Consider the following 18,629-nt stretch of genomic DNA (forward strand, 5'->3'; position numbering starts at 1 on the left):
TATTGTGTTCTGTGTTTATATGTGTTGATTGCTAAAGCGTGCCTTCTCGGCCAGTTCTCCCCCAAAAAGAAGCAGTTAACCCCTTAAAATCCTGCAAACATATTATATGGATAAAAGACTTGTTGTGGAGCAACTATTTTACTGGACTACTTTTACTGGGCATTTGCTGATGTAACAAGACTGTATCATCTGCTACTGGAGCACAGTAAGGCTTCAATGATAGCTGCATTTGCAGCTGGTCTAAAATAAGTGTTTACTGAGTCTATAGTTATGGTTGTAGCCTGGAACGGTATGCATCATTTAATCTCAAGAGTCTGCACTTTCCATAAGTGTATGTATTCGAAGGGAGAATAAGTAAAATATATATTGATTTGTCACATCCATTTGGTAGAAAGGTGTGAAATACAGATTTTCTTGGTACGATTATTGTCAAAGAAATAATCACAATTTTACGACAATCGCTATTATTATGTGTCAATTTCACAACACTATAAATGTGTAAAATCACATGAACACTCCTTATATGTCTCTTAGCTTTAGTTTAGGTCTTTTGATGCCAACATAAAATAATATAGAAACTGAAGTCTCATTCTAATTAAATCTTCTCTGCTCTGTAAACAACAAATAAATCTACATATTGACTCTGGATAAAACATATGGAAAAGGCTACAGGACCTCTACCTGGACTTGTGAGGCTTCTTTCTGGAAACTACATTATAAAAATGCTTTTCAACTTTAGAAACTGAGTAGAGAATTTAGAAACACAGGAAAAAAAATCTAGCTAGCTTTAATTTCTTTTAGCAGAATAGCTGATGTTTGAAACATAATACTGGAAAAGTGGAAATAAATACATAATATATGCATTTAAATATGGTTTCTTCTACAGACAACTGCACACTGATGACTAAAAAGCATCAACCTCATGTTGAGCTGGTTAAATTTGAACAATGAAACTATCTGTAAAAAAAAAAGACGTATGTAGTTTTTCTCATTTGTATAATTTAACAGCAACATATGCCGATAGTGGATAAAGCTGCTGGTTATTCTTGTAGATGGTGAAACATATTCAATGCATTTCTTTCTTTCTCTGCAACCTTTTATGTCATGCTTACAGTCTGGTGAGCCGTCATCCACAATGACAAGGAAGTCAGAAGAAAAAGACTAGGATGATTTACTCTGTTCAGTACTCTGCCGTACTGAAACACACTTGTTCTGCAACTCAGAACGAAAACGAAGCAACACAAGCAGCAATACGTGGATGTAACTTTGTTTTCGTTTGTACGGACGTTGCACTGATCTGCAGAAACGCTTTAGAGAATCTTTTATAGAAAGTGACGATAAAGTCATTTTTATGATTATCAAATCGTGGCGTTAACACGATTAATTGTTTCTCAATTGTTTCAATTATTTCTCAAGAAATTTCAGGCTGTCCATAACTTCTATTATAAAATGATAGCTCACTAAAGGTAAACAACTAAATAATAAAAGGAAAAATTTTCGTTTTTATGATCTATAGGCTATTATTCTGCTATATACTAGTCTGGCCCACCTGAGATCAAACTGAGTTTAACATCCCTGCCTTAAATGACAGCCCAGTTTGAAGAGGAGACATATACAGTACGTATAATTCATCAATGCTACCAACCTCATGTTTCTGAAGTGTGTGAGAGCTGTATTCAGTTCCTTTGTTCTCATGCAGGTACAGCACAGCTTCCTGTTTGTAATAGCACAATCACTTCACTACAACTATTCCTGTAAACGGTACACTTCCTCTTTGCTACATTTTTTTGCAATGTCTGCCAGGCTTGAGTTACTAAAGTTAGGTATTTTGTCCCCTCTATTTGACATTTAACAAGAAACATTAGAGATTTGCTGTCGTAGTATTAGAGTATACAATCACAACTCCAACAGGAAGTGCTGTCACATATGTAAAACACAAAGCTGGCTGAACCTGATCTGCAGCTCGCGGAATCTGGTTTAAGTTTGCATCTTCAACTGAAAACCAACTTTATGTTTACCCAAACACACGTGAACAAGATATAAGGAAGAACCATTTTCTCTTATGAATCATGATGTGCACAATAATTAGATCACATACGAACCAGGAGCATTATATAACCAAGTGGCTAACACCTCAATAATTTTAAGGGAAAGTAAGAATAAATGAAAAATAATTTATATTACAGGAATTTTGTGTTAAACACAAAGTTTCAGGAGGAAAATGACAACAAGGCAAATGCTTTTCAGCTCTGGCTGAGCTGTGTCTCAAAGTTTGTCCGTGTAGCAGAAAATAAATAGAAACCCCCTTTTCCAGCAAAGTCTAAAGAAATTATATTCAGTATCTTCAGAAAAAGTCAAATTTTAAATTTGAGGCATATAATAGTCGTAGGTAAATAAATAAGTTATGCAGTCATAAATTGAGAATTTCATTACATTTCAGCCTGACCGATTTCCCAACCACCATCTAGAAACTACAAGATTAACTCATCAAGCTTGTCCTCATATTTTTAGCAGGAGTAAAAGGGATGTGTTTTGTATGGGGGAACGCCTTCCTATATCAAGTAATTACAGATCAGTAACCTAACATAACCTAATTAGAGGTTTCATCCTTGCACATACACAATGTGTTAGCAGTAACACTTTATATTTATGTCCAGTTTTCCTGCTTCAACTATGTTTTTTTTTTTTTTGCATTCTTTTCTAAATAAATTCAGAGAAACAGCATATATGCCGCCATGTGCATTCACATCCTAACCACATAAATTCTGTCAGCTGCAAAGAAAAAAGTGGGTGTATTTCATATTAAACCTGTCTGTAAGCCCACCCCGTCATTCCTGTCTGTTAAGTCAAACCATGTCCTGTGAAAGGGACTCTGCATAAACAGAAGGAAACCTAAATCATCAACAATGACCTAAATATCTTTTTGTTTGGGAATGTCCAGGAAAATGACAGGTGAGCACGAACCATTTGTTTAACTGGTGTCTATCACCGGTGTTATTTAAAACACCTTTTCAGCTGTTGTGACGAACTATAATCCGTTTCCTGGTCTTCTTGATGAAAATTTACACCCCAAAGTTAAACTTCATTAATCTCTGCAGTGTGTCGTTGGACATTAGGAGCATACAGACCCTTCGACTGGCAGAATCTGGGCATTCCCATCACACCAGCCTGAATGTCCTGTTTTATTCTACTTCAGAAAATGAAAAACGTAAGTTGAAAGGAAACAAAGACAATGCAGGCAGAGAGAAAAGTCCAACCATTTCTTCCAACCACTCTGGAAATTTTAGCTAACAAAATGGAGTTTGTGGCAAAAACAAGGACACAGAAGGAAAACAGAGAATTTAGTATTATGTGTTTCACTTAGACATGGCTGCAGGGTTGTATCCTGGACTCCAATGCTGCAAAAGCTGCTGAACATGACAGGCGATACTTCACATCATCTACACAACACAGTGAGGAAACAAAAGTGTGTTCATGCAGAGGCTTCTTCAAAGTAGCTGTAAATGTATTTTATATTTTACATCAGTTATATTTCCATTAAATTTATTATATAAATTTGTCATATATTTGTATTTTAAATAATTTAGATTTTAATATTAAATCATTTATATTTTATATTAAAGTATCTGATGTAAACTAAAAATAAAGTATTCTATAGTTTACATAGTTTTTATTTTATATAAAATATTTTATTTTATAAGTTAAATTCTATATAATTATAAAAACTGTCATAATTTATGATTGTATTTATATAATTAAAATTTTATACTTACATTTGATATAAAATATGTCATTATGTATTTTTTTTTGTAAATATTTTCTATATCATATTATAAAGTATTTCATACTGATTTAAAAAAACAGATCTAAAAGCTGCTAAAACCTATGAGGCACTTTGAAGGGAGGCATATTCACAGGTTAATGAAACCCAGCAGCCAGTCCTCACACAGAAACAACAAAACTCGCCTCATCGTTCTGTATCCATTTTTAAAATCCCTCTCCTGTTTTGACTGGCCAGGAAAACAGGCATTAAAATTGGGTTAGGGGAGCTGCGTCTCCCTCAGGCTCACTTTGCTGGAGCGAATGTGACAGCAGGGCGTGTTTAGGGGGGGGCTGAGCTCAGCTTGAGGGGAGGTTGGCTGAATTTTGCCCTAATATGGACACAGACCGGGGGGTGGGGGGTTAAGGGGAGATGCTGTAGGAGAGAGGGAGGGCAGGGTGGAGAAGGGTAAACCTGCCCAGCACCACCACAATGGCAGCCTTGCTTACCATCAGTGCATCTCTGACACTTTTAGTCCTTTCTACTTCACATACCAGCTGTTCTGGTCCACCAACCGTGATCTAAATACTGAAGAATTCTTTAGAGATCACTGTAGTGTCACACATCGGTTCATTTTGAAGTACCCGCAGTGCATCATATATCCAGCTACACTAAGCTGCTGGCTCTGTGTGCCCTCTGGTTCAGCCAGCTGGGCTTTGCTCACAAATTTTTACACTTGCTCAGTACAAACTCCGCACTATCGTTTTTTCACATCTGGCCTCTGGTGCAGACAAGAGAGAGAGAGGGAAGCTGATGATGGCAACAGAGACAAAAACTCACTGTGGCCATTTTTTTCTGCCTGTGGATGTAGTAAACAACTAAAAAAGGCTTCAGTTAATGCCAAGAGAAAGAAAGTGGGAAAAAGAGAGAGAGACTGCCAAAGCATCTGAATGCAAGCAGAGAACAATAGTCGGAGGGGGGAAAAAAATCAAGCAAAAAATACAAGTAAAAAAAAATGGAGGAGGAGGCAGAGGGGCAGTCTGGCTACTACAAGCTACTGCTGCTTAGAGTGGGACTCCAGGCGTAAAAATTCCTCCTACGTCTCTGTTCAATGCCACTTCTGTTCTGCCAAGTTCGGCATGTCAACAGCACTGCAGATACAAAGGAAACCATGTCTGCGTGTGACTGACTCTAGTGTGAAACTACTGTTAACAAGTGTGTATGTGACTGCATTAAGCAGTCTTCAACAATACAGGCTCTTTTCCTTAGATTAAAGCAGACAAGTTAGCCTTATTCAAGCAGCAGAGTCCTAAAAGATTATCTTTATGCCTTTTAAGAAAACCTGCAACTGCTATAGATGACCCAGCGAGGATCAGATCAGTGGATTTTGACTTGTTGGGTCAATTAGTTGAAGCATAATCACCATAAATCATCTTAAACAACAAATAATCAACCGCTGTATAGAACTGTTGTCAGCATAGAAGTTTATCTCTGTGCATTAACCCCAAAGACTCTGCTAGATCATTGGCACCCTGAGCGCCATCACTTATATTGTCAACAATTTTTCAGGAATGGTAGTGGTAGTGTAACTCTGTGGGGTGAAATGTGATCAATAGCTTACTCCTTAGGTGTTCTTCAAAAGTTTTCTAGATGTGTATATCCCATCCATGAAGTTTACAATCCAGCTGCAAAACGTAGTGTTTAATGTAAAGAGTAAATCCACAATGTATGATCTGTGGTAACACCATTTCTCTAATTTTTGTAAATAAAAAAAATTATCACTATCACTGCTATGTTGCTAAGAGACCTTTACTGTGACCCAGAAATAGGGACAAAGCCATTTTCGACCAATCAGAAAGCTTAAATTGATGGTATAGTCCAGTCAGGAGCCGACAAAGATCAAGTAAGGAAAAAGTTATATGTATGTCTGAAAAGAACAAAAATAATGGTTCTCTTAGAAAAAAAAAAAAAAAAAGCAATGTTTTTGATGCACGGTGGTGCCAAAAATGAGCTGAGTTGGTTTTGTGAGAATAGTAGGTCAATAGTAGTATAAATAACTATAAATAGAAATAGACGCCTGCAGGAAAAAGTGTAAATAGCTTCTGTTGTGTGTTTGTTTCTATGCCAATATTTTTTCCTCCTGAAAGCCAATACTTGAGAGAATGATGTGCAGATGAGGAGAGGCTTGGTCACTGTTGATCTGTGTGATATTTCTACAAAGTACTGTCAGTAATAAATTCTGTGTTGCTGTTTTTAGTCGGCTTTTATGGTGCTTTATCTATTGATGCATTCATTTTACATAATTTTTGCCTCATAATATGAATATGCGAATGTCAAGAAATTAAATGTAAAGTACAGTACACAACAAATTACAGCCTAATTTCCACTAAAACAAGCTGCACAAAAGACGTCTGGGCAGCTGGCTGTGGGATGGGTGTAGTTGTAGCTTCTACAAAGTGCATCACTGAGAAGAAATACTACAAAAATTATTAAATGAGCTGTGGAGAAATAACCATGAAAACAGTTTGTAACACTCTGATCAGAGAGGTAAAACTCCACCTCCCACATCCGTCCATCCATCCATTTTCTTCTGCTTATCCGGAGTTGGGTCGTTGGGGCAGCTGCCTAAGCAGGGAAACCCAGACTTCCCTCTCCCCGGCCACATTCACCAGCTCATCCCGAGGCGTTCCCAGGCCAGCCTAGAGATGTAGTCCCTCCAGCGTGTCCTGGGCCTTCCCTGGGGCCTCTATCCAGTGGGACATGCCTGGAAAACCTCACCAGGGAGGGGTCCAGGAGGTATCCTAACCAAATGACCGAGCCACCTCATCTGGCTCCTCTCGATGTGGAGGAGCAGCGGCTCTACTCAGAGCCCCTCCCGGATCACTGAGCTTCTCACCCTATCTCTAAGGGAGAGCCCGGCCACCCTGCGGAGAAAACTCATTTCGGCCGCTTGTATTTGCAATCTTGTTCTTTTGGTCGCTACCCACAGCTCGTGGGCATAGGTGAGGGTAGGAACGTAGATCGACCGATAAATCGAGAGCTTTGCCTTTTGGCTCAGCTCCCTCTTTACCACGACAGACCGATACAGAGTCCGCATCACTGCAGACGCCGCACCGATTCGCCTGTCAAACTCCCGCTCCATCCTTCCCTCACTCATGAACAAGACCCCGAGATACGTGAACTCCTCCACTTGGGGCAGGACCCTATTGCAGACCCGAAGAGAGCACTCCACCCTTTTCCGGCTGAGGACCATGGTCTCGGACTTGGAGGTGCTGATTCTCATCCCAGCCGCTTCACACTCAGCTGCGAATCGCTCCAGTGAGAGCTGAAGATCACGTCCCGATGAAGCCAACAGAACCACATCATCCACAAAGAGCAGAGACCCAATCCTGAGGCCACCGAACCGGATCCCCTCAACACCTCGGCTGAAATTCTGTCCATAAAGGTTATGAACAGAATCTGTGACAAAGGGCAGCCTTGGCGGAGTCCACCAGAGTGTACACCAAGGACAGGGGCAATGAAGCACAATGGGAATACATTCTGTGAGTTCCTTAGATGTCTTTAGACACCAAGAACATGAATATGCACCTTATTATTGTAAAATAATTCTTCCATTTACTCTGAGTATGTCTGTCTTTTTAGGGAATTTTTCTGTAAATATGGTTAAATTTTGCAACCCACCTGGCATGATAACACAATGTAAAAGAAAAAGAAATCCAACTACTTTAAGTACAAATAGGTTCATATTTGCCAAATTAAGATGGGACTCGTTTCAGTAACTGCTAATCATTCATTAAATCACATCTCAATCTTTGCAGTAAATTTAGGCCAGTTAATCATGCATAGCTGCATGCTGTAGCTTTCACAAGACAGCAATATGTAACTACATTTATTTTTCTTTGAACACCATGTGGAGCTCCTTGCTAAATCATAACAGGTGTCCTCCTGAATAGCCTAATATCTCTGCTCTCACAGACCATTAGACTGTAATGAACAATAAGCAACTGCAAGTTTCTAAGTTCCTGCACCTGCTGTGATCAGAAAGGGTGTAGCCAAGTTCAAAACACAGCCAAACAGTGAGACAGACAGATGGAGGCAAAGATTGTTCTGTAGGGTGTGAAGATGAAAAAAAAAGTGGGACAGTGCAAATCACTAATTTCTTTCTTGGGTTATGTGTTATACATTTAGCTAGTGTGGTGCACTCCATAATGCATGCTAATGCATAGTCACATTGTCTTATAATAATAATAATTTTTACTTTATTAATCCTAATTAGGAAATTTAGTCTCTGCATTTCACCCATTTCTAGTCTCTGCACCCTGGGAGCAGTTGTGGAGTTAAAAGCCTTGATTAGGGGTCTTTATAGGGATGCACAGATACCATTATCGAGTATCGGTTCGATCCCATGGGCGTGTACTCGTACTCGGTATTCATAAGTGCTCCGATACTACAAAACCGATACCAATGTGAAAAAACTATTGCTGTCAGGACGACTCCTGTGTCAGTAACTGAGGCAGAGCAGTTCATCCAAGCATCTGGTAAACCCTCCAGACCGTTTACTCGATTAGTTCTGGGGTTTAAAATTATAATCTGACTTGAAGATGATCAGTGTTTGCTATGCACAATTATAGCTACGTTAAATTTAAGTGGTAATCACAATCATTATTAGTACTCTCCTTTTTAATTAGACTTTTTCTTTTATTTTCCTGACATTTTCTCCTCTACCTAATATCTTTTATTTAATTCTATTTAACAAAGTTATTAATCATGCCATATTAAAAATCTGCATTTGGCATTATCTCGACGAAAGGACCTTATTTTAGGTATGTAGATGCTCTGTCCACCAAAAACCACTTTATCCTCCTAAATTATGAAGTTTCTGACAGTTTTCCAGCCTTAGATGTAGAGGATGCTGCAGGATGACTTGTATAACCCACAATTAACCACTCAGTCGTCGCATCTGGTCCACACTTCTCCAGTTAACAAAAGTGGGATTTATTAGTACTTGCATCAGTGCTCTGTATTGGCAAGTACTCAAATATAAGTACTTTTACTTGGTTTGTAAAAATGTGGTATTGGTGCATCCCTAGTGTATTAGATTACAAACTCATGTGAAATTACCTGCCATGCAGGTAACTTCTCCACATAAAACAGGAAATGAAACTCACAGAGCAGAAGTGAGTTTTTATGGTTTAAATAGCTAAATCAGTTATGTAAAACTATGACAAACACAGAATGAAAGTATGACATGTTCAGTCGGAATAAATCTTTTTGCTAGTTTTTTTCCTTTAAGACTATGATGCTTTTAGGCTTGTTAAACTTGTCAAAGCAGGGAAGCTTGTTGATGAAGGTAGTTTACACAATGTACCTGTATTTTAGCAGACCCTTCCTACTAGGTCCAGGCGATTAATTGATAAATCGAATTTTCCATTTCTGGAGATTTATTTTTATGAAAATTGGGTTAAGACTTACATTTACTTCCTTACACTTCATGAACTGTAGGAGCCATATGTCGGGTTATTTATTTTCCCATATTATGCATGTGTGCACAGCGTGGTGACATCACCGGTGATTGTGGGTGGCACTTTGGGTGTGTGCTCTTCATTAATGGGTACGCTCACCTGTGTCGGGTTTGGGGCCTGGAGAATGGAGACAGGGTGAGCTTGGTGAGAAATTTTCTATTAACCATCATTATTATTGTCACCGTCAATACCATTAACATCTAAATGCACCTTTTGTTATATCTTTACATATCTTGAAGCTCATCAAACAAAGTAAGTGCTTACTTCTTGAGACTGTGACATAGATATAAAACGATAAAGCACTGTGACATGTGCACTGTTTTAGTGTGACGCGTTATGGATATAAATCCTCAAGTCTGAGCTTGCCACAGCGTTTGGTTAAAGTTAAAGGATGCGCCGCAATATTACCCTTTTTTTTTTTTTTTTTTAACATAAAATATACTTCTAAAGAGTAGTTTCAAGAAAATGTTAGTAAACTTTTGCGGAAGAAACACTGCTCTTACTCTGCTACATTGGGCAATACTTGGCTCATTACTTTTTTTCTTATGTTTAACTATTTACTCAGTTAGATATGCTTTATTTTTGCCAGGGAGGAGCTACGAGTGGATCTGCATGAAAGAGTAAAAATCATCACATAACTATGTTATACCAATCAGATGTTGCCAGGCAGCCACATGCCTCTATAGAATATTGATATTCTAGAAATATAAAAAACTATTTTTGGAGAAATATATATTATATATATATATATATATATATATATATATATATATATATATATATATATAAAACACAGTAATATATGATTAAAAAATATAAAGCATTATATGAAAAAGTCTGTATAAGTAAAATATATGTAAAAAACATGTGGCACTGTTTCTTAATAATCATGAAAGGATTAATTTAAACTTAATTTAACCAGGAAAATCCCATTGAGAATAAGAACTTCTTTAAAGAGTCCTGGCAATGAAAGGTAGTAGAGAATACAACGGTTACAAAGTTACACATGTAAAACATAAATAAAAAGAAACAAACAAACAAACAAACAGACAGACAGACAGACAGACAGACAGACAGACAGACAGACAGACAGACAGACAGACAGACAGACAGACAGACAGACAGACAGACAGACAGACAGACAGACAGACAGATAGATAGATAGATAGATAGATAGATAAAAAAGTGCATTTAGTGGTTTCAACCTCAAGAACTCTCAGAATGGATGAATTTCCATTTCTGCAACAAATTTCCTGTAGAAGGTGCAGAATGGACAAAAGCTTTTTTACCCAAGTCTGTATGAGCATATGGGACAGATAACAAAAGGTCTTGTGAACGGAAACAGTACAAATCAGCACTTCTCTGAGAAACTAATGCATAACAGAAAACAGGTTCAATACAAATATGCTGCAAATCCTGAACAGTTAAGACAAGGAAATCTTTGAGTCTATGTTGTGCATCATCACAACTAATCAATCAAGTCAAACAGAGCAGGTGTGATACAACAGCAGAGTGGCTGCAGACTTCTAACATATCAGACCATTAAAACGCAGCCGCTGAACAATAACAGCCACTAAGAGTATAATGAAACAGCACAGCAACAGACTTACAGAGAGCTGCTGTCCCACTGACAGGATGTGAGCAGAAAAAGTGAAACGTGAGTGGGAAGTGTGCAGGGTCATAACGGCGGCAGTTGTACACATACTTGTTCACACAAATAAAATGGGCCAGGCAGACCGCTAGTTCAGGGTAAAACAGGAACTTGGTGCTGGTACTTTACTGCGACACAAATACAAGCTACTACACACAAATGGCCATTTTTCTAGAAGTCATAAAAACACCAGGCTGAGGAACATTATTGCTGATAAACACTGAACACTGATGGCTTAAGTGTTAAAAAAATTTTAAGCTTTTAAGACAATAATCTGCTCTAACAACCAGGATTTTTTAATCCTGCTTAGCCTGAAAAAAGTCTTTGTGTGACTGAATGCTCAGTTACAACTGAGAGAGAACTTTGATTTGTCAGACAGAATAAACCAAGGTCCAAAACGACATGTTGAACTATAACTACAGCTGATTATTAATACTTATTAAATGTTTTTAAAGTCCCTTGGCCAACCAGACGGGTGGGTAAGCAGTCTTTAAGACTTGATCTTCTTTCACACTTTTCATAGTCTCCCTCCCTCGCTGTCTGTCTGTCACACACACCCTCAAAATCTGTTAGCTGAGCGTCTGATTGAACCAGTGAGAAGTCTGCTGTGTTTTCTGTTCCAGCCCAGATGGCAGCATTGGCTGAGTCAGCAGTGACTGGTGGTCCACAGTAAACTGGATGATTATTTGCTGATAACATGAGAAGAGACAGTACAAAAACCCTGGAGCCATAGAGTTCAGGGACACCTTGGCCAGTTTGTTCTGTCTTAACCAAATTGTGGCTTTAAAAACCACAAGAACCAGTGATGTTGATAGGTTTTTAATGTAGAGTCCCTGGGACCCACAGATGGCGATTTGAATGAGTCCCTGAGAAAGTCAATGGGTCCCCAAATAAAAAAAATTATTTCTTTCTATTTCTGATATTATTTTATTTCTTGTAGTGTTAAACTCATTTAACTGTGATATGGTATGACATGGTTATAATTAATGGACATATTTATGTTTGTATATGAAATTAAAGAAATAAAATTGCAAGGTTGCATACCAAAAACAAACGCCACTGTAACAGATGTTTTATTAATATTATTATTATTATCATCAACAACACAAACCAATCAAACAGGCACTAACAACAAATTTTGATTCACCAATATGTACATCTAGTAAGTTATTGTGTCAGTGACACGATTTGCATTCTGGCTTCATTTTATTTTATTTCATTGTCTCCTACGCCACTCGCCTCCCCTGCTCTTCCGTGACTCTCCTGCTTCCTCTACCTCAACTGTGTCAGCTGTTCTGCAACTAACCCTTGAGCTCCTCCTCAGTCCAGATTTGAAGATGTAGTTCTCCTTAATCAGAGCTGGTCTAATGTGGTCTAGGTTTCCAATAATTCAGTGGAATCACCATTTACACATATGGCAAATCCCAGTGTTATTAATTTACATGTTTAGAGAAGTTCTTTCTGACAAAAACCAACCAATAAAGTCCGGAGTCTCAAAACTCAAGCAGCTGAGCGAGCGATGACTGTTTAGCCGAGCATGCAGGTACAGAACTGAGAGCGCTCTGGTCACTGCCACGAGGACATTGGTCTACATATGTGTACACAGTGGATTGATGGGCTCTCACAGAAGGGATTTTCCCCTTGCAAATACTGTGATATTCCCTTGCAGTGCAGAAATGCCTCGTCGTGATGGGTCTTCTCTTGCGGGTACCAATTTGCTCACTCGTATCCCATACAAGGTCCGTTTTCATGTGCACGGCCTGCCACGTCAATGTAGGGGAAACACTAAAGTTTTTTGCTAGTTACTGTGATTTTAAACGCGAGTGTTTGTTCACAGTGCATTGTTTTTCATTAGAAAAATTAGGTGCGTCCCCAGGACGCATTTATAATTAGTTTACTGCATCCTTTCATATTTTAATGCATCAGGGTGCAGGATGCGTACCTACTAACATAAATGAAGAAGGGTGTTTTACATATTTAAATGCTTTAAATAATGTAGATAAATAAGTTAAATGTAACAAGTAGATCCCAAAATTACATCCTGAGTGAATTTACAGCGACAGCATGAGATGTTTCAGTTGATGAGGTAGCACAGCACACACCAGTCCACTAGTTGGTGGTAATGTACCTCTAAAATAGTTGCTAACTACCCAGTTAGCAGCTAAACCAAAATAAAAACAAGTGCTTTAATCAGACTGAGGAATGAAACAGAACAGAAACATATTAGAGAATAAGTGTCGCTAAGGACAGCTATAATAGTGTGGATAAAACTAAGACTGAAGTCATGTTATCTTCCCAAAAATCCCCACGATGTCAGAAACATGGAAGTGGTTTGGGAAAAAAAAAACAACTCATGAACATAAATTCTTAGAAAAAAAATGCTAATTATTATAATTAATTAAATTAAAACAAGATGAAAATGAACTTTTTAAAGTTCATAATAAAAATGAGTCTACAAAATAATATGAAAATAATCACATTTCTTAAATGAAAGAACATAGTGTTCCTGAACCTGCATAATTTAGGCCACATCCAAATGGAGACAAAACCAAGTTTGGCTGCCCACTGCAGTGCCTGTTCAAAATGGGTAGTTGCGGATGTGTTTTTTTCCCGTGAACCAGCAGATGGAAAAGTGGCATTTAAGTATTGATATGCATGCTAACTAGATACTAAATTTTACAAATCAATTAGTAACTGAGAATCAATTTTTTAGACAACACTGCCATCCTCCCACAACAGCGTTTTCATGTGGACGAAGTGATTCACCAGAACTTATTGCCATCTGGACATCATCATGACATCTGATAGGCTACCATAATCATGTCACACGGAAGAAAAACATCAGGGCTGGTTTTCACACTCAGAAGTGAAACCACAATACACCTTTCATATTAGCACGGTAGTACTGCAATATTTAAAAAAAAATACAGAATCTGAAATTTTGACTGGCAGATATGGAAGTATTGATTCCAGAGTGCTGATACGCCTATCTCTAGTTTCATTTCTTAAGACATAATGCCTCTTGCAGTCAATACAGCATCACACTTAATCTTGTTCAAGACCAATAGTGAAAATAATATCTAGTGCAGCTAGTATCAAAAGTAAAACAATGATGTGAAACAGCTTCAGTGCTGCCAGGAAATCATTTGGGATGTCTGATGTAGCATCACAGAGCAAGCTGTGATTCACTGCTGGTCTCTAGCACAAGAAAAATTGCTCTTGCAAGCAGTTTCACGTGGAGTTTAGGAACAGCTTAGCTGCAAATATCACATTACCTTATCCAGCCTGCTGGAAGTTTAAAGCAGCAAAATTTCAGAAGCTAGATGCTTCTTTGTAATATGACCCAAACGGCTGCACACAATGCATTTCCCACATCAGAGGGAGCATGAGCACCAGCTTGCTCACCTTGTATCAGGTGTTTTTTTAAAAATCATGACAACACACTAAACCTAAAGATGATAGCTGGTTGTTTTGTGGGATGTTGCGGTACATCTTTACTCTTGTGCAACCTATCAGTGCGTTAAAAAAGAAAAAGATATACTATAATGCAAAAGCTTCCCTGGGTGTCTGCCTTGGGCAAACTGTAAAGCAATGGCATGTTAAAAACTACATTGTAAAAAAAAAAGAAAAAAAAAATACCACAGATCAACAGGGTGTGAGAGACCATATCCTGTTTTGCTGTCAGAGTAGAAAACGTTGCACAGGGTGAGAACAAAAGTGAGAGATTTTTTTTTACTTCTAACAGCTAGTTGAGCAAAGTTTTGGCCACAACAAGCATATATATATATATATGGCTTAATCCACACACTTGTAAAAACAGACCAGGATTTTCAAGTGGATGTTGCAATTATTAAGCTCAGCTGCAGGTCCCATATTTGCACCTTTTTAACATTTAAATATCTATACTGCCATTACAGTAAAGATTTTTTGCCGCCTTTGGAAATAGGCAAATCTGCATGCACTCGTACAAGCCTTTGAGGTGAATACTGGAGGATAGAAATAAGCTACCACATGTAACGAACATGCAAAGCCTTTAAACATACAGCAAAAGCGATCGGGTTCATCCACAACAGCCATTGTCCTGCATGTTTGAGTGAACAAATTCAGCCTACATTCCAGGAATGGCACAATTACACCCTGGCATACTGACTGAAACAAGACAAACACACACACATGTGCAAACACTCATACACACTGTTGTTGAGTCGTGCAGCTGTTGCTGTATGTTCTGTTGTGCAAAAGAGCGCCATTTCAGTGCAAAGAGGCCACTCACAACACACACTCATGAAACTTGTCCAATTTAAAGATGGCAGCAATAATTATTAAGACGTTGAGAAGGTACATTTAATTTTAAAAATGTTCTCACTGGCTGATGCACAGTTCAGTGGCACCATCTGTCTAATATGAAGCCCTGTTTTTGGAAGAATCTCAAATCATCCCCAAGAAAATTTACAATCACTTGCATTATAGTGACTCAAAAAACGTTGACAAAATGACTAAAGTGCAATTGTCCTCTCACTGCGTAGATGAGAAATATTAACAGGTAGCTCATGTCAAGAAATGACTGAGAAACAGCTGGGTATTTTTCTGAGGCAAAAAGCCCCGTGATTAAAGGGATTTGAGATATTTAAAGCCTACATGTAAAGGTTACAGAAAGCAAAAATATCTTATTGCAACCACCTGCCTGTGTATGAACAATGCTGCCAGATTGTGCTGGACTCTGCAGTCATAAAAACGAACAAGTCTTAGTAAGCCGTTATAACTTTTTACGCACCGTGATCACAAAGCATTTCTGTTACAATTAATTATTAACTTAGCCAAATAAAGACATAATTATATCACTTGATTGTAGGGAAACGGGTGAAATTTCAGTGAAAGGTGCCTGGAATTAGGCTATCAGTAACAAGCTAAGTTTGCGTGCTAGCCTGCCCTGCTGCCAACGCTGCTGTCAAGCACTCCTGGAAAAGGTCTAAGAGTCCAAATAGGTCATGCGCGCTGATACATACAAGTCGTCTTATGCTTTTTCTACGGCTTAACGCTACAGCATACCTATTCCCTCCGCTTAAAAAGTGGTTCAACTTGGCTAGCAAGTTAGCGCTTCCTTCCCGGCAACTCATTCCATATGAACTAGTTTGACAGTCATTGATGTGACGAGGATAGACAATTTGGCACGAGACCAAGTGAAGTTAGCTCGACTTAGCAGCCACTGACCGTGAATTTAAGTTATTTAAGCAACGTAACTCACCGGTTTGTCCCCGGTGGTTGGTACTTTGTAAGCAGTAAGCAGCGAAGTCTGGTCCGAAGAGTTCTTACACCGACCTTGGCAGCTCTGCGTGTCCCCCCCAGCAGCAACAGTCAGACAACAACACCGAACACCAACCCCTCCCTCTGCTATGCCACCAGAAGGAAACCGAAGAGGAGGAGGGGGTAAAGAAGAAATAAATTACAAGAAACAGTCTGAAGCTCCGCCTCTCAATTTTTGATTGGTCAATTTTAGGGACAGTGCAAAATAAACCAATTAAATCCACTTTTGATTTTTCTTTGACCAATCGCTGCACAGTAAATCATGTCCTCGCTATACCGCTCAATAAAGATTTTGTGTCTCTATGAAAAAAACCACAGAAATTAAAAATAAAATGAACAAGCTAGGCATTTTCTGTTTTGTTGCTTGTGTGATTTAACAATCTCTACATGTAATAACATTATATGCAGATTCTGATTGTAAAATAAAATAAAAAACAAACATACATCGTGTCATTATTATGGAAAGCAGGCATAAAGAGAAAATAAGTCTGATAAGTTTAATGAATTCCTGCTTCCGGAGGTCTTTATGTTGCAGCATGGTCTGAAATATCTAAGCACAATAATTATTAGTGGACCATGATATTTCACAATGCCTATGATTACTTGAGGTGCTGTATCATTTAGCCTTAATTGTGCATCTGTATATGTCATTTTAGTTTATTTCTGTTTATTTTATTTAAAAAGTAATTTAGTTTATTTGACCGTTTTTCTTTCTCCTTATTCTTTTTTCTTTTCTACTTTTTGTAAGAAATGTTTTTCATGGACTGGGGACACAAGAGTGATGTGTTCTTTGTGTGTGTGTTTACATATGTATGTATTATATATATATATGTATGCATGAAGAGAAATTGATTTTCAAATTGCATTCACTCATATAGTAGAAACTCACTTTATAAGGCAGGGCTGTCCAAAGTTGGTCCCTGTGGGCAAGACTGAAAGAATACAGTCATTGAGGACCAGAGCTGGGAACCCCAGCTAAAAGATATTAGTAGTTTTTTTTTGTTGTTGTTTTTTTTGTGCTTTTAGCAGCTCCCACACTGACTCACACACAAATACATGTAAATCTACATAGATGGAAAAAATGTCAAGGCTTTACTGCTCAAACATTTATTCTTTTCAGTGCAAGGGTACATTCTGATGTGTATAGCCTTACCAGGTTGCCACGCTGCATACTCAGGCCTTGAGAAATCTCAATGTTTTTACAAGTGTGGTTCAAGGTATGCACAGGGTAAACTTCGATGGAACTACAAGATCCAGCTCAGTTCAATGATAAGAAGAGCCAGAGAACACCCACATATTTCACGAGCTTGAGAGCGATCGTTGTCATGAACTTGTACTTCCTTCAGAGTAAACCTGCATACCCCCACACAAATTAAAAGACAGCTAGTGTGTACTGTTTGCAGTCATATAACATTGTACAATTACCATGATGTGTTATTTAATACCTCATGCAATTATGACAGGAAAACTGGAAACTATCACCTGAAGTTCAAAAGAAAACCCTCCAGAGGAACACCCTTAAATATAATTTCCTTCAACACAGTAACACGACTGTTAAAATAATAACAATTCAGCATAATTTAAAGCCTTCAATAGGTCTTCAGTTGTGCATTTGTGCAGCATTGTCCAAGCACAACATCTGGTGGTGACTGTAGATAATGCAGTCATTACTTCAGCAGTATGATCACTACACTGGTTCAAAAGTCAGAAGATGGCTGCACATTTAAAGGACCATTTGTTGCACAGAATCACATCGTAGACCCTATAAGCATTACTTTTTTTTACAATTAATTTTGCATAGCGACAGTTGGTTTAAGCAAATATACCAAATACAGGAACAAATATCCTCCCTGTGCTCCTGTTTTAAAAACAGTCCCATGAACATTTGGTTATAAAACACTGATAAGATGTATTATCAGGTGGAAAAGGCAAAAACCCAAAAATAGAGTTCACACTGTTTTTTCAGCTTACACTTCCCTTATAACTCCCTATTAAATGACTGTTTTTATGAAGCCAATTTTGGTGATGTACTTATTTTTTTACAAATATAAAAAATATTGTTGGCAGATCCGAACTGCACAACAGTTACGTGTTGAGTCAGAAAAAAATGTAAAAAAAAACTTGTGTAAAGCACAGTAGCTACCGTTTCCAACAAATCTTATACAAAAAAAAAAAAAAAAACACGCACGGGAGACAGAAACTGCTTCTCAGTCGCTCGGCTCACAAAATCCGAACAGCTGTGAGTGAACGGCTCTCTATTGAACACACCCACAATGAGTCTGGTCACACACACCTGGGCCAGTAACTCTTCAAATTAGGAGGTAAGGATACAAATACACAAATCAATAGAAACAACAACATAAAACATAAATGAGCGCATGTTTGCAAAACA

At 38.1% G+C, this 18,629-nt stretch overlaps 1 protein-coding gene across 2 annotated transcripts in view; it reads right to left on the reverse strand.

Annotated features, from left to right (window-relative positions):
• The window catches only part of fam49a (family with sequence similarity 49 member A), a 38,240-nt gene extending 21,902 nt beyond the window's left edge, over nucleotides 1-16,338 (reverse strand). For both annotated transcript variants that reach the window (XM_041975184.1, XM_041975185.1), the window contains exon 1: nucleotides 16,179-16,338. The gene's annotated coding sequence lies outside the window, so the exon portion shown is untranslated. The remainder of the gene's footprint in view (nucleotides 1-16,178) is intronic.
• Between the last annotated feature and the right edge of the window lie 2,291 nt (nucleotides 16,339-18,629).

Source organism: Melanotaenia boesemani, chromosome 22, assembly GCF_017639745.1.
Source record: "Melanotaenia boesemani isolate fMelBoe1 chromosome 22, fMelBoe1.pri, whole genome shotgun sequence".
Lineage (NCBI taxonomy): Eukaryota > Metazoa > Chordata > Actinopteri > Atheriniformes > Melanotaeniidae > Melanotaenia > Melanotaenia boesemani.